A 15,996-nucleotide genomic window follows, 5' to 3' on the forward strand; every position below is an offset into this window, starting at 1 on the left:
TCCATGCCAGTGGATGTCCACACAATCCAGAAGAGAATTTGACATTGCTGCTGCCACTGTTGCTGGTATAACAATGGCGCACACCGCTGCTACTGTTTCTGGGATTACCATTTCATAATTGCTTACTACAGCTAGCACAGTGGAGACCCTGGCAACAAAAGTAGCTACCACAGTTAGTTAATCTTTCATTCTATTGGGCATGATAAATTTAATTCAGTAGTTACATACATCTTGATTGGCTTTGAAAATTATAAATTTATAAACTCAAGTTCCAGTTGCTTTTGGGATACTATCTTACAAGGACTCCAAAGTACAGTACGGCTCATTAAGGAAGGGGGCTCAGTTGCCTTTAGCCTACTGGTTATGGGTGAGATAGGACCTCTGTTGGTCTTTTCTGTGTCGAACACACAGATTGCAAGCCCAGTGCCACCTTGAGATCTTTGGCAGCAATTAACCATGCAGCTCACACATGATTGAGCCAGTATGATAATGAGTATTCAGAGATGGGTAATACCTGGGGGGCACTCACCAACCTAAGACAGAGCACCTGTGTGGCCTGGGCAGGCGTCTCCATGACTGGTAAGGTGACCTGCTGAAGTCCCACGCAACCCAAGTCAGAAGCTCATTTTTTAATAAAAGGGGGACCAGCAGGGCCCTGGCCCCCGTTTTGGGTAACTGTTGCCTTGCTTGTGGACCTTGACCTTGATATCCTCCCAATGCTAATTCCCTGCCAGGTTCCACCCTCCTGAATGCTTAAGGGAAGTTCCTTGTCTGTGTATTCTGAATAATGGGCATTAACAGCTTAGATGCAAGATTGTAAAACATCAGTAGCAAACTTCTGCCCTCTGGGGTCCTCCCATTGTGCTGTAAGCCTGTATTTAAGACCTCCTACCCCCTTCAAGAAATGACATTTGACATTTAAAATTAAATATATATATATATATATATATATATATATATATGTATATAATTGAATGAATACTGCGAATGTAATCTGTGAATACCACAAATGTGATTTATATCATGAGTGTAATTTTAAAAATAAATAAATAAATAAAAAGAAAACATCTCCCTAAGATTCAGCTGTAGACAAGCCTATAGGGCATTTTCTTAATTAGTGATTGATGTGAGGGGGCCCAGGACATTGTGGGTGGGGCTACCCTTGGGCTGGTGGTCCTGGGTTCTATAAGAAAGCAGACTGAGCAAGACATGAGAAGCAAGCCAGTAAGCAGCACCTCTCCATGGTTGTACTGCTGCATCAGCTCCTGCCTCCAGGTTCCCGGCCTGCTTGAGTTCCTAGCCTGACTTCCTTTAATGATGAACTGTCATATGGAAGTGTAAGCCAAATAAATCTTTTGATTCCCCCCCCCCAAAAATTTTTTTTTTTTTTTTTTTTTGGTTTTTTGAGACAGGGTTTCTCTGTGTAGCTTTGGAGCCTTTCCTGGAACTCGCTCTGTAGCCTAGGCTGGCCTCGACTCACAGAGATCCGCCTGCCTCTGCCTTCCAAGTGCTGGGATTAAAGGCGTGTGCCACCACCGCCCAGCCATAAAGCTATTTTTTAAGGTCGTTTTCTTCTGCTTTATCTGCATCGGAATGTTCAGGTCTTGCTGTTGTAGGATGACTCGGCTCTGGTGGTGCCATATTGCCCTTTATGTTGTTGAATGTATTCTTACATTGGTGTTTACCCATGTGTTCTTCCAACTGGTATAGGTGCTGCTTGTGCCTCTAGGGTCTGCTGATGTTGCTGGAGAGGGCTGTCCATGGGAAGGTGCTGGTTAGGCAGTGGGATGGGTCTTGTGGCAACAGGGTCCAGTGGGTGGCAGCAGTGGTGGTCCAGCTGCCTGCAAGTCTCTCACCTGCTGGCCAGCTGCTGGGGACTGCCCCAGAGCAGTGGGATTCCTCCAGAGTTGGGGGCAGGGCCCAGCCGTCTTGATGGTGCTAAGATGGGGGGGGGGGGGCACAGGATGTGCCTTGGGGCTTAGGGCCTGGATGTTGGGGCAGTTCAGCTGGGAGACCAGTCACTTACCTGTTCTTCCAACTGGTTTAGGTGGTGCTGGTGCCTACAGGGGCTGCTGATGTTGCAGGGGACAGTTGGCCGAGGGGAGGATGATGGGGTAGGTGGGGGTAGGGAGAGTGGGAGGCAGAGCGGGTCTTGTGGGAACAGAGTCCAGTGGGTGGCAGCAGTGGTGGTCCAGCTGCCTGCAGGTCTCTCACCTGCTGGCTGGCTGTGGGGGTCTCCTGGATCTGTCCTTACTGAGAACCTGCAGTGTTCTCTGACTGCATGAGACCAATCTTAAACTGCCATGTCAGCTGCTGCATGGCTCAGCTTGGCACATGGTGCTGGGGATAGGGCCCAGCTGGTGCTGGTGGCTGGTGCTGGTGGCTGGTGCTGGTGGCTGGCTCCATCCCACAGGCGGCAGCCAGTAGCCTCACCTCTGTGTGCTGCACTTCTGTGTGCTGCTGAGCATTAGCCTCCCTGAGAGACTGCAAGACTAGGAGGCTACATCTGGCTCCTTGTCCAGAACTTTCCTTGGCTTTCTGAGGCCTGTGTTTGGATATTGGAGCCCCCTTATTGGAAGCCATATGTAGCAAGTCTTTCTCTGTTCCATCAGCCAGCTTCAAATCAAGACAGAGAAACTTCTTATTAATTGTGAAAGCTCATCCGTAGCCCAGGCTTGTTTCTTACTCGCTCTTATAACTTAAATTAACCCATTTCTATTAATCTATGTGCTGTCACATGACTCATGGCTTTTACCTCCCCTCCTGCCTGGCTTGCTTCCTCTGTGTTTGGCTGGCACCTCTGCCTTTCTTCTTCCCCAAGACTTCTCTGTGCCCAGAAGTCCCACCTAACCTCTTCCTGCCTAGCTATTGGTCATTCCGCTCTTTATTAAACTGATCACAGTGTAAAGGAATATTCCGCAACATCTGTCTATGTCTGTGTATGTACTGTGTTCATGCAGTGCCCTTGGAGGCCAGATGAGGGCATCGGATCCCCTGGAGCTGGAGTTATGGGCTGCTGTGAGTCATCTGACAGGCGCTGGGAACTGAACTTAGGTCTTCAGCAAAAGCAGTGATGCTCTTTTTTTTTTTTTTTTTTTTTTTTGGTTTTTCGAGACAGGGTTTCTCTGTGTAGCTTTGCGCCTTTTCCTGGAACTCACTTGGTAGACCAGGCTGGCCTCGAACTCACAGAGATCCGCCTGGCTCTGCCTCCCGAGTGTTGGGATTAAAGGCGTGCGCCACCACCGCCCGGCTACAGTGGTGTTCTTTACTGCTAGGCCATTTCTCCAGGCCCTCAGTTTATATAATCAGGAATGGCTATTATATTCTGCCAAAGGCTTTTTCTACATCTAGGGAGACAATGCTGTGATTTTTCTCCTTGAGAATGTCAATATAGTAGATGTTGTTAGTGTGTTTTATTAGTGAACTAACTAGGACTTTTGGAATAAAACCCAAGCTCTCATGGGATGTGTGTGAGGTATTGTGGGGTGTGTGTGAGGTATTGTGGGGTGTGTGTGAGGTATTGTGGGGTGTGTGTGAGGTATTGTGGGGTGTGTGTGAGGTATTGTGGGGTGTGTGTGAGGTATTGTGGGGTGTGTGTGAGGTATTGTGGGGTGTGTGTGAGGTATTGTGGGGTGTGTGTGAGGTATTGTGGGCTGTGTGTGAGGTGTTGTGGGATGTGTGTGAGGTATTATGGGATGTGTATGAGGTATAGTATTATGAGCCTTTGTTTAGCACTGTGGCTTCAGCATCCATGTGATAGGTTTGTTTGTTTGTTTGTGTTTTGTTTGAGAAAGGGTCTCATGTATCCCAGGTTGCTTCAAATTCACCTTCTTACCCCTTGCTGGCATTATAGGTGTGTTTTCCCACACCTGGGCTTCTAAGCTTTGTAAGCTAAGAAATTGTTTTCATTCATAAAAATAAAGCTCAACATTGTGGATTTTCCTGTAATTAGGATTTAGGTGACTTTTTTTTATAGATTCTGATAGTGTTATTGTTATATTTTAGAAATTCTTCAGTTTTAGTTACATTTCTGCATACATACAGGTTTTATTCAGTGGTTTATTTATTTATTTAAATTAATTATTATTTTTGCTGGTATATAGTAACTCTACAAAATGATAGTTTTGGGGCTAGGGATATGGTTCTGTGGATAAAATGCTTGCCTAATGTTCCAGTTACTTTTCTGTTGCTGAGAGAAAACACCCTGACCCAAAACAATAGAGAGATGAGGAAAGGTTTTATTCAGCTTGCTTTTCCAGGTTATAGTCCAGGAAGTCAAGACGGGAACTCAAAGCAGGCCTGCTGGTTATTCCACACCAAAGAATTCACTTCACAGTCAGAGAAGTATGCCAGGAATCATAGGGGATGCTGCTTGCCTGCTGGCTGGCACACAGGCTCATGCTCAGATAGATTTTTATTCAGTTCAGGACTACCTGCCTAGAGAGTGGTGCTGCCCACAGTGAGCTGGACCCTCTAAATCAATTAACAATCAGAACAATCACATTCCCCACCTCCAGGCTAATCTGATCTAGGCAATTCTTCAATTGAGATTTGTTCTTACAGGTTGTATCAAATTGACAGTTAAAACTAACCACCATAGCTGGGTTTAATCCCACCTTTAATCCCAGCACTTGGGAGGCAGGGGCAAGTGGATCTCTGAGTTTGAGTTCATCCTGGTCTATAGATCTAGTTCCAGGACAGCCAAGACTACACAGAGAAACCCTGTCTTAAAAAATCAAAACAGCAACAAAACTAACCATCGAACTTAGCATGCATGGAGCCTGGGCTTCCCCAGCCCCCTGGTTTAATCCAGGTGTGGTCCTGCACACCTGTAATCCTAGCACGCAGTAGGTGAAGACAGCAGGATTAGGAGTTAAAGATTATCCCTGGCTACAAAGAGAGTTCAAGGCCAGCCTAGGATACATAAGACCCTGTCCCAGGAAACAAAAACCCATCACAATAAAGCGAAGGGTTCCATTATAAAGTATTTAATAGTTTTAAAGGAATTTCCATGTGGAGTGCTTATGTGTCTGCTGTTTGGTGCTGGAGGTGGGTCATGCCATGTGCTATGAGTTGAGGTTTATGACATTTATTCCAACCTTTGTGGTGTGATGAAGCTGTAGGCCATGCTGTTGGTGGCCTCTTGGTTCCTCTGAGGCCTTCTGCTCAGACCATAGCTGTGTCCCTGGCTGGAGCTCTGGTCCCATATGCTTTCCCCGGTGTCTGTGGCTATTGGCTGTGAGCTGAGACCTCCTGAGAGCCCCTTAAAGATCTTAGGAAACCTTCAGTTCATCTGCCAGGGAAGAGTATCACTGGTGTCTGTCTTAGTTACATTTCTATTGCCCTGACAAAACACCAAGACCAGGGCAACTTATGAATGGAAGCGTTTCATTGGGCTTACGGTTTCAGAGGGTCAGAGTCCATGGTGGTGGAGCAGAGGCATGGAGGCAGGAGCAGCTGAGGACTCACATCTTCATCCACAGTAGGAGGTAGAGAGGGAGAGAGCTAACTCAAAAGGGCACAAGTCTTTTGAAACCCCAAAGCCTGCTTCTAGCTTTTGAATGCTCACAACAGGATTCATCCCTGTATGATAGAGCACCCGGGAAGCCCTGTGACTTCCCAGCTCCTTCAACTCCGTCTGTCCATCCGTCCATCCATCCATCCATCCATCTATGCATCCATCCATCCATCCATCCATCCATGCATCCATGCATCCATCCATGCATCCATCCATGCATCCATCCATCCATCCATCCATCCATCCATCCATCCATCCATCCATCCATCCATGTGTGATAGTGCATCCCAAGAGCCCTGGGACTTCCCAGCTCCTTCACTGTTCATCCATCCATCCTGCAAGTGGTGAACTGACCATAGGTGGTGCAGGCCCAGGATGCAGGGCTGGCCTCTCCTGCTTAGCCCTGGTCTGTAGAGAGCAGAGGGATGGCCACCTGCCTCCCAGCTGGATGACTGGGCTCTTTACTCCACGCCTTTGCTTGTCTATCTGTCTTGCTCTGAGGGCCAGGCAGCCTGGAGCTCTAATGCCGTGCAGTCATGAGGGTATGCACTGACTGCTTCCACCCAGTCCTAGAACACTCAACACAAGGAAACGGTCCCTGTGATGTCGCTCTCCCTCCGGGCAACTGCTGCTCTGCTGTCTGCCTGAGGATTTCCCTTTGCTTGGTATATCACACAAGCAGAGTCTCATGGTCTGTGGCCTTCTGTATCTGACTTCTCTCACTGATGTGATGTCCTGTAGGTCCACGGAGCTGTGGGAGCCACGAGGGCTTCATTCTTCTTCTGGACTGACTAATATTCCAGTCTAGGAGCTGGACTGGTGGTACATTGTGCCTGTAATCCTAGTCTGAAGGCTGAAACAGGAGGCTATTGAGTCCCAGGCCAGCCTCAACTACATAGTCCATTACAGGGTAGGTCACATTTCGGGTATTCATGTACACCTAGGTGATTTCCATATTTGGGTTGCTGTGGACAGTTGTGTGCACCTGCTGGGGCCACTCTGCATCTTCTGGGTGCACACAGGGTAGGGGGCTGCTGAGTTTGAGGTGATTTGGGTGTTTTATTGTAGGGTGTCTGGTGTCATGAGGGGCACTTGGAGCTGTGAACGGATGGGATCCACGGAGCTGGATCTAACGGTGGCTTCCGCCTGTCCACCCTGTGGCCACTGGCTCCTCATCTGGGGACAGCGGGTCCTGAGTAACTTCCCATCCATGTCCACCCTGTGATGGAGGCCGTTCCCTGGGACTGCCGGAGCCAAATTCCCTCCAGTGCTTGTCCCTGAATCTGTCCCCTGTGGGAGACGCAGACCCAGCTGTTACAGGCTTGTAAAAAAATGGATGGTAGGAGAGACCGAGCTTGGCAATGCCGATCACATCAGCGTCAGGTGCCGGCACAGCCACAAGCCATCCTTTGTGTGCGGCTCCAGGCCCCCGGCTCCAAGTTGGCACTGTCCCTCTAAGTTGGCACTTCCTGCCACCTTCCCAGGAGCGGCCCCTCTGCGCTGTCACAGCAGTGGGCTCCATGTGCAGATGGCCTGGGTCCTCTGCAGGACTCTTGCTCACAGAGCTTGTGCAGTCCAGAGTACCCAGGCAGGAGGTGAGCCCTGACCAGAGCTGAGGGGAAGGCCAGAGGTGGCTGGAGACAGAGCTGTGCTGTGCTGCCCATTTGGACAGGACAGTTGTCATAAGTGGCCGCATCTTTGGTGGCTCCAAACAGCAGATGTTTATGTTTCTCAGATCTGAAGGTTAGAGGTCTGGGATCACGAGGGTTGGGGCCGTACACTCACCTGGAGGGTATGGGGTAGAATCTTTCTACCTCACACACCTGTGAGGACGCTTCAGGTGTCTTTGGCTTATGGCTGCATCACCCCATCCTCTGCCTCTGTCCTCACACAGTCCCTGTTCCTCTCTTATGAGCACTCTGACTGGATGTGGGGCTACCCACCCTAAGATGCTCTCCCCTCTCACTTCTCAACTCAACTGAAATGCAAAGGCCCTTTTCTCAGAGGGGCCATACTTGGGTCCTGGGTCAGGATGGACAGACATTTTTGAAGTCCCCTATTCTTCCTACTCTGTGGGCTATCCTGCTGTTTAAGCCTGTGGGAAGCTCAGACCTCTTCTTTTTTGGTAAGTGTGGGTTGTATATAGTCCATAGCAGAAAAGGGGCACACACTCTCTCTCTCCTGCCCCAGTTGTACCCACGGACTGTCACAGGTAGGGGGAGGTGGCTCTGGCCACTAGAGTCCTGGTTGGTTCTCTGTCAGAGGCAGGTGAGGGAATCAGTGTAGCCTCTGGGTTGGTCCATAGCCTTTTTCCCTATGTTCAGGTCCCACCTTGCAGGCCCATGAGCACCACACTCTGCAGGACTCTCGGGCACCCGTCACCAGGGTACTTCCTCAGCTTGGTAGTGGGGTCCCCATTGCAGCATCAAGGGAAGGGATGGGGCCACTGCCCCCACAGTTAGCACTGGGCACTGTCTCAGGTCTTTGGGTCCTTCCCCCGTACAAGACAGCTGGGTCTCATGGGGCCTTGTGAGCATCCTGCCATCCCGGTCTAGGTGGACAATGTCGTCAATGCCACCAGCAGGCCTGTCCCTGGTTCTGGCCAGCAGTCAGGAAGGCACAGAACCAAGTTCCAGGCACAGGCGAGGCCCTGTCTTTGTCATGCCATGCCAGAGTCCTGGGAACACGTTGTCGCACAGCTGTGGTGACAGGGCCTGCTGATGCCCAGCTGTCCTGCCAGGCTCAGGAGAGTTTCTCTCGCCATGAGCTTAACTCTTTCCTGGATGGTGCCCCCTTCTGCAGAGGGGGGCAGCCTGGTGTCCCTGGATCCCCATGGCTGTGCCCGCTTCTTCCATATCAGGCCGCTCCCACCCATGTGGAGATGATGAGCATCTTTCAGATCTTGCTCCCATGAGTCATGCTGGGGAGCAGCCAGAGCCCCCAGGCCTCAAGAGGGCAGACTCCGTGGGCACAGGGGTCCCGGCATCCTCTCTTGGTGGAGGTAGGTGCCACCATCTGTGTGGATGACTCTCCTCCTGCAGCTCTCTCTCTGGCCCTTGGGAGGAGGCGGGGCAGGACCAAGGCTGACAGGTGAAGGGTAGAACCCTCTGCGGCCCTAAAGAGCAGAGGCTGTGACCAGCAGCTGCTTCCTAGAGGCCCTCCAGGATTAGCTTCCTATGAAGCCTTTCCTCCCAGTCCAACATCCCAGCACTCAGGAGAGGCAGAGCTACAAATCCCACCCACCAGCTGGAGTCCACGACCTGCTCATCCCAGCACAGCTGTGACTATCCAGTGCTGGGGTCTCTCTTAGGGCTTGTGGGAGCAACAAACAGGCACCCTGCTGTGGAGTGTGTGTGAAGTGGGTGTAACGGACAGGGCTGGGGTGCTGGCACCATGGACAGGGAGCTGGGGCCCTGCAGCTGAGCAGTGCCCTTCTGAGGCCTAGTGGGCACTAGGCATCCCTGCGGTAGTTGTAGCATAGCTGAGGGACTAGCTGGACCCCAAAAGGGTGGCAAGACACCCTTGAAAAGTGTTTCATGATCCTCGGAAAAGACACCTCCATCCTTCCAAGGCAGAGGGCCTCCTCCACATGTCGCTCGGATGCTGACGCCGAGGCTTCTGCTTGAGGAGAAAGTTCTCTTGCTGAGGCCCTTGGCGTCTACATCTTGGATTTGAAAGCTTTTTTTGCAGGGGACCCTGGGCAAGCCTAGAAAGGCCTAAGGGAGGAAACAGCCTGGAGAGAAAGCTTTGTATAGACATTGGATACGACCGTGGCCATCTATGGTGTGGGGTAACAATAGCCACAGGTGGAGAACTCGGGCCTGAGAACCTTTCCTGTGTCCAGGATGTCTTGCCTGTCAGCAGGAAACAACTACTAGCTTACATGTGCCTAGTACACTCTGGTGTGAGTTCAGATGTGTTCGTGAGTACCTGTTCTAGTCAGGGTTACTAGAGAGATGAAACACCATGACCAAAGCAACTTAGGGAGGAACAGGTTTATCAGGCTTCCACATCGCCATTTATCATGAAGGAAGTCAGGGCAGGAACTCAAGTAGGTCAGGAACTTGGAGGCAGGACCTGATACAGAGGCCTTGGAGGGGCTGCTTACCAGCTTGCTCCTCATGGCTTGCTTGGTCTGCTTTCTTATAGAACCCAGGATAACCAACCAAGGGATGGCCCCACCCATTATTGGCTCGGGCCTGCCCACATCCGTCACTAATTGCCGACAGCCCAGTCTTGTGGAGGCATTTTCTCAATTGAGGCGCTCTCTTCTGATGACTCTGGCTTGTATCAAGTAGACATAAAACTAGCCATTAGAGTGCCTGTGCTCTGGCTCTGGAGATGGGTGTGTGTCATCAGCACAGTGTTCCTGGTGTCCCATCCTGTTCCCTGCCTTGTCCCCTTCCTTAATCTCTCCCTGGTTGCTGTCCTGTCTCCCTCCTGGGAAGGGGCCCATGCCACCTGCCCATCATTTGTTTCTTGATTGAAGGTGGATGGTGGGCGTTCCATTCACCCTCCTTCTGGGGCAGGAAGGTGAGGTCTGGGAGAGGCTGGCCAGACTTGAAGCTGAGAGTCTCATTCTGGCTGTCTGCTCTCATGCTGGCTGGGAGGGTGGCCCCTGAAGTCACTCTGGGTCACAACCAGGTTCCCACTCTAGCTGGCCATATTTATCTCCTGGGGCTGTGACAAAGGACCACACACCGGAGCTTCAAAGTGGATTATTCTTCCACAGCCAAAGTCTGGAGGCCAAAGGTCCAAACCAAAGTGTGGGCCATGTTCTCTCCAGGGACTCAAGGATCTGCATGGTCCCCCAGCTCCTGGGACTCTGCTGTTTCAAGCTCCCACCTCAATTCTATCTTCATACAGCTGTCTTCCCTGATATGTTGATCTCTCCTCTTCCCTCCCCTCCTTTTCTCTCTCCCTCCCTCCCCCTCCCTCCCCTCTTCTTCACTCCCTCCCTCCTTCCCTCCTCTCTTGGGGGTGGAATCAAGGTCCCACATCTAATGGGGGATACTCACCAATTACTACACAGCAGCCCCCTTTCCACTTTTTTTAAAAATTTGAGACAGTCTTTCTGAGTTGCTCTCGTTTCTTTTGAACTTTCCATCCTCCTGCCTCTGCTCCCTGGGCAGCTGGGATTATAGGAAATGCACCATGGCAGCCCATATTTCTCTCATAAATTCTTACACTTGAAGCTGGGCTTGGTGACGCTTGTAATCCCAGCACTCAGGAGGCAGAGGCAGGAGGATTGCTCAGGAGTTTGAAGCCATGCAGGCTGCATAATAAAAGCCAGTCTCAATTCTCTCACAGATAAACAAACAAACATGAGAACAAAAGGGCCACCCCAACCCTGGGGAGTTACAGAGCATACGACCTTCAATTAAATCTGCAAAGACCCTATTTTCAAAGGTCACATTCTGGGGGCCTTGGTTGGGATGAATTTGGGGACACAATTCAACTCTCTACAGTGGCATTGTCTCTGGAGTGGATGGACATTAGAGAGAGAGATCTAGATCATAGCTGATGGCAAGCGGGTGAGAAAGCCTCTGTGAGGGACCGCGCTGTGACAGGGGCCCACCCTCACCCTGACCTCTGACTTGAGCTGTCCACCTTTGCCAGGGTACAAAAGGGAACTGTACCCAGACAGGGATGGAGCCAGCCTGCAGCTGTGCAGCCACCGTGTGGGGTGGGGCAGGGACAGGGACAGGGATACAGCTGGTCCACCACTGTTTTGCATTTTCTTGACCTGAGCCGGAGTGGGAGCTGTGTGGGGAGCTGCAGCCACTTGATAGGGCCCCTGGCCCCCTGGGGAAGGAATTAGGCTCCCCCCTCCCCAGCCGGACAGCTGGCTCCTTAAAGATGAATCCCCATCATTGAGATGCAAATGTCGCTCACCACAGAAGGCCCAGCTGCATGGCTGGCACCAGTGCCCCTGGCAGCCCAGGTGCTGGTGGCCGAGCCAGGAGGGATTCACGACCTCGGCTAAGGACAGCCACCTCGCTGAGCCTCGGGGCCCCGCTGAGTAGGTGGCAGATTTCCTGGCTTTTATATGGGCCAGGTAGACACCCTGCCCCTCCCCCTCCCCCACTCGCTCAAAGATGTGAGTTGGCACCAAGGACCTAGCATGGACTTCAGCAAACTTCAGCCCCAGAACAGAGCCAGGGGGCTGCACCAGGAGGGAAACGACCTGGGAGGGTCAGGCAGAGGGGGCTCCAGTTCGAGGCTGCTCCCCAGCCACCTCATCCCTGCCTCCAGTTTCCCAAGGAGCAGAAAGGGAAGGAGGCGGGAGGAAGGGATGGCCAGTTAAGAGCAACAGTAGCTAGCATCATCGGGAAAAATCACGTGGCCCCTGGACCACCATGGCCGCCACAGGAGGATTTTCCTCTCAGTTCTTATATGTTCTCATTGGAAAACAAACATCCACCTGATGTTCTTGATTTCATGATAAATGCAGATTTAACACTGAATGTCTAAAAAACGTGCCTTTCTGTCTCTCTCTGTCTCGTCTGTCTCTCGCTCTCTTTTCTCTGCCTCCAAAGTGCTGGGGTTGACGATGTCAGCCACCATGACTGGCTGATCGACGTTCTTACAGTGAATTGAAACACAGGTAAGACAGCTGGCGAACAGTGGGCAGTTTCCACAAAGAGAACTTCCAAGTGGCCGTGGGTGAAATGTGGCCAGAGACCCAGCGGCCTCTGTCTCCTCCTGTGCCTACTTGGGCTCAGCCTAAGGGATCCGAAGTAATGTCTCTTTCTCTCTTCTGGGTGGTGGTGGTGGCAGCGGACTGAACCCAGGGTCTGGTGCATGGCAGTGAGTGCTTTACCACTCACCTACAGCCTCAGACCTTTTAGTGTTTTGTTTTTTAAATCCGGGACAAGGTCTTGCTAAAATTATTCAGGGAGGCCCCCCCCTGCTTTAGTGTCCCAGGTCGCTGTGGTCACAGCACTGAATCACCAGCCTGACTCACATCTGTCCTTCATGGTGGGCTGTGTCTCTCTTTACCCCAGACGATCGTGGCCATCGGTCCCATGGTACTGTTTCATGGTCCCATGGTACTGTTTCATGGTCCCATGATAGTTTCAAAGAACCAGCCTGGCTTCACTGGTCTGGCCACTGACATCAGCCCTGAGGAGGTCCTGACACCAAGGTCAGTGTCCCTCTCCCTTGGCTGTCACTAGGGTGTCTTCTCCAGAGCCTGCGTCATCTTCCTGGGTTTTAGGATATTTTTTTTTTCTTGAAGTGGAGTACCCCATCCTTTCTTTTGTTCAGAAGGAGCCTTTGGCTTTACTTCAGCATGTGGTTGTGGTGAGGGGCTTGCAGTGTGCCAGATCACTGTGGGGAAGGCCTAAGGAGACACTGGCTAGGTCAGGAAGCATGTGGTACCGCAGGCAGAGGCAGGCTCTGCTATGGCTCAAACCTGTTTGGTTTTTTTTTTTTTCCTTTGAGACAGGGTTTCTCTGCATAGCCCTGGCTGTCCTGGAACTCGCCCTATAGACCAGGCTGGCCTCGAACTCACAGAGATCCACCTGCCTCTGCTGAGATTAAAGGAGTATGGCACCACCACCCAACATCCAAATCTGAGTGAGAGAGGACGGGCCATCCTGCACCAACCCGCACGAGCTGCCAGCCGAGAAAGCCTCAAGCGCGTTTTGTGCAACAGCCAAGGATGCTGAGGCTGTTCTGGACATCCCAGGCCCCACCCCAGGAGCAGGGCTGGAATAAAAGCTCCTACTCTGTGGACACTGGGATGCTAACTACCTGTGCAGGTGCAGACGCACAAGAGTGAGCCTGGCGCATACTCAGTGGGCCAGCCCAGGCAAAGCATACCCGGAGGGAGGTGAGATAGCCCGTGCGCCAGGCCCATGACACTGACTGAAGGGACAGTGCCTGGGGCATAGGGTCTGCAGACACCTCCCTGGTACCCACAGGGCTCTTCCCTCTCTTGGGTGTGACTGTGTGGTATCAGCACTGGGCACTCTTCCCCCACATGCAGGGCTGGGTCTCTGCTGCTAGTATCTCATGAATGCTGAGCTCCGCTGCCTGCTGGAAACCCCACCTGCTGCTATTTGCTTTGTGGCCCAGAAGTGCCTGGGCAGGCAGTGTGGCACGTGGGCCAATGGCAGGGCACTGGTAGAGCGGCATGGGGGTCTCCACTACTGGGGTTGCAACGGACTCACCGCTTGTGTGTCCTCAGCAACCAGTACCAGAGACCAGTTCCTGGTCTTTCTTGAGACCGCTCAGGAGGGACCTCATGTGTGGTCATGGCTGGCTCTGGCTTCACACCCTCGGCCCTGCCATTCATCACTATGGAGCTACTGATCTGGGCAGTGCCATTGTGTGGCCCTAACCCACGTTTTCAGCAAAGAAGGGACAAGGTACCAATCATGAAATTTCTGCTTATTATTTTAAGAGATTTTAGTGTTAGCTCTTTTGTTTAGGAGCTCCATTCATTTCTATATTATTCTTCTTCTCCTCCTCCTCCTTCTACTATTACTGGTGCTGAGGATAGAACCCAAGGCCACATGCACTTCAGGCAAGTACTCTGCCTGAGTCACATCTCTGCTCACCTTTTAAAAAAAAATACATTTTATGTGTATGAGTATTTTTCATGCATACATGTTAACTGCATCACATGCATGCTTGATGCCTGAGGAGGCCAGAAGAGGAAATTGGACCCCCTGGAACTGGAGTTACAGATGGTGGTGAGCTTCCATGTGGTTGCTGGGAACTGAACCCAGGTCTTCTGCAAGAGCAGCCAGTGCTGTTAACCACTGAGTCATTTCTCCAGCCCCTGGAATTGATGTTTTGTTTTTTTTGTTTTGTTTTGTTTTGTTTTTATTTGTTTGTTTTTTGAGACAGGGTTTCTCTGTGGAGTTTTGGAGCCTGTTTTGGATCTCGCTCTGTAGACCAGGCTGGCTTCAAACTCACAGAGATCTGCCTGACTCTGCTTCCTGAGTGCTGGGATTAAAGGCGTGCGCCACCACCGCCCGGCTGGAATTGATCTTTTAAAGTTATATTTTAGAATTTATTGTGGGTCTGTCTGTCTGTCTCTGTGTGTGTCTCTGTGTATGCACACACGTGGAAGTCAGAAGTTGATGTCTTCTGTGATTGCTATCAACCTGGTTTTTTGATGTAGTCTCTTACTAAACCAATTTGTCCAGGACAAGCAACCATGGAGCCTGCCATTTATGGGGGTGCTGGGGGATCGAACTCAGGTTCTCATGCTGCGTGGCAGGCATGTTACCAGACAGCTGTCTTCCAGCACGAGACCGATTCTATGAGTTGCAGTTCTCCACTGAGTCTGGAGCTAGGGTTCCTGATTCTATAGAAAGACTCCTGAGACGGTGTCAAGATTGCGACTCAGCCACTGTGGGGAGCACTGTCATCCCGGAAGTGACATTTTCAGGTGACTTGACACCGCTCTGTTGTCTTCCATTCCTTTTAGGAGCATGTTACGGTTTTTGCTGAACCCGGCACCCACTTGGCCGGCTTCCTTCGGGTATCTTGCTATCCTGTGGTACTGTAAATGGGGATGCTTCCTTGGTTACATTTACTAGCCCAGGTGACTGGAAAGCCCTTGGCCTCAGCTGGCTGGGGACCTACCTCCAGTGAGTGATGAGGGCACATCGCCTCTGCTGGATGATGGAGAGGGAAGGAGTGGATCCCACTGAGCTGCTGGCGGGTAGGGGACCAATAGGCCCAGCATGGCACATCAGGGAGACAGCGCCTGGTGACTTGGGGGCCTGAGTTGGCAAGCAGGTGGAGGTAGAGTCCTCTGACTGTCCTCTGTCGTCCCAGAGCCCCTGCGCAGCTCCTGGCTGATGATGCCTGGTGTTTGGAAGCTATGTAGAGTGACTCTAATACACCAACAGGTCGCCAGCAGCTAGGATACTCTCCGATTCTACCCTAGCTTCTGTACATCCTACTGAACGAAGCCAGGACTACTCAAGTCACAGCCGCTTGTCCACTCCCCTGGTGTGAGGATTTGGGCAGAGAAGTGAGGAAGCATGCCCTACTGAGACAGTACTGTTCAGCAGCCCGAGTCTTTCTCCCTCGGGTTCTTCCATGGAGGGAGAGGGCCAGGGAGGGAGTGTGGCCAGGGGCAGGTGAGCAAGTCCTTTAGCATGCTGCAGTTGACCTGGTAGACCCATATAGCATGCCTGCTGCACTAAGAGACAAGGATGAGACCCCTCTCCACCTGGAGTATGACCAGGGAGCATAGTACATCCAGTGCAAAGGTCCTGTGGCCCTGATGCAGCCAAGGCACAGGTGGAAATGGGGCTCTCCAAGGATGGCTTTAGGTCACTCCTGGCTGGAGTGACCCAGTGGGGTATAAGGATCATTTGTTAATGGAGCTAGGGGCACCCCTAACTTCCAGAAGGGGAGCTTTGGAGGTGTATGTAGGATGGGGGGGCTATATATATATATATATATATGAGGGAGAAACCTGTGACTGCCGTCACCATCAGGGCCTCAGG

This window comes from Peromyscus maniculatus, chromosome 8 (genome assembly GCF_049852395.1).
Source record: "Peromyscus maniculatus bairdii isolate BWxNUB_F1_BW_parent chromosome 8, HU_Pman_BW_mat_3.1, whole genome shotgun sequence".
Lineage (NCBI taxonomy): Eukaryota > Metazoa > Chordata > Mammalia > Rodentia > Cricetidae > Peromyscus > Peromyscus maniculatus.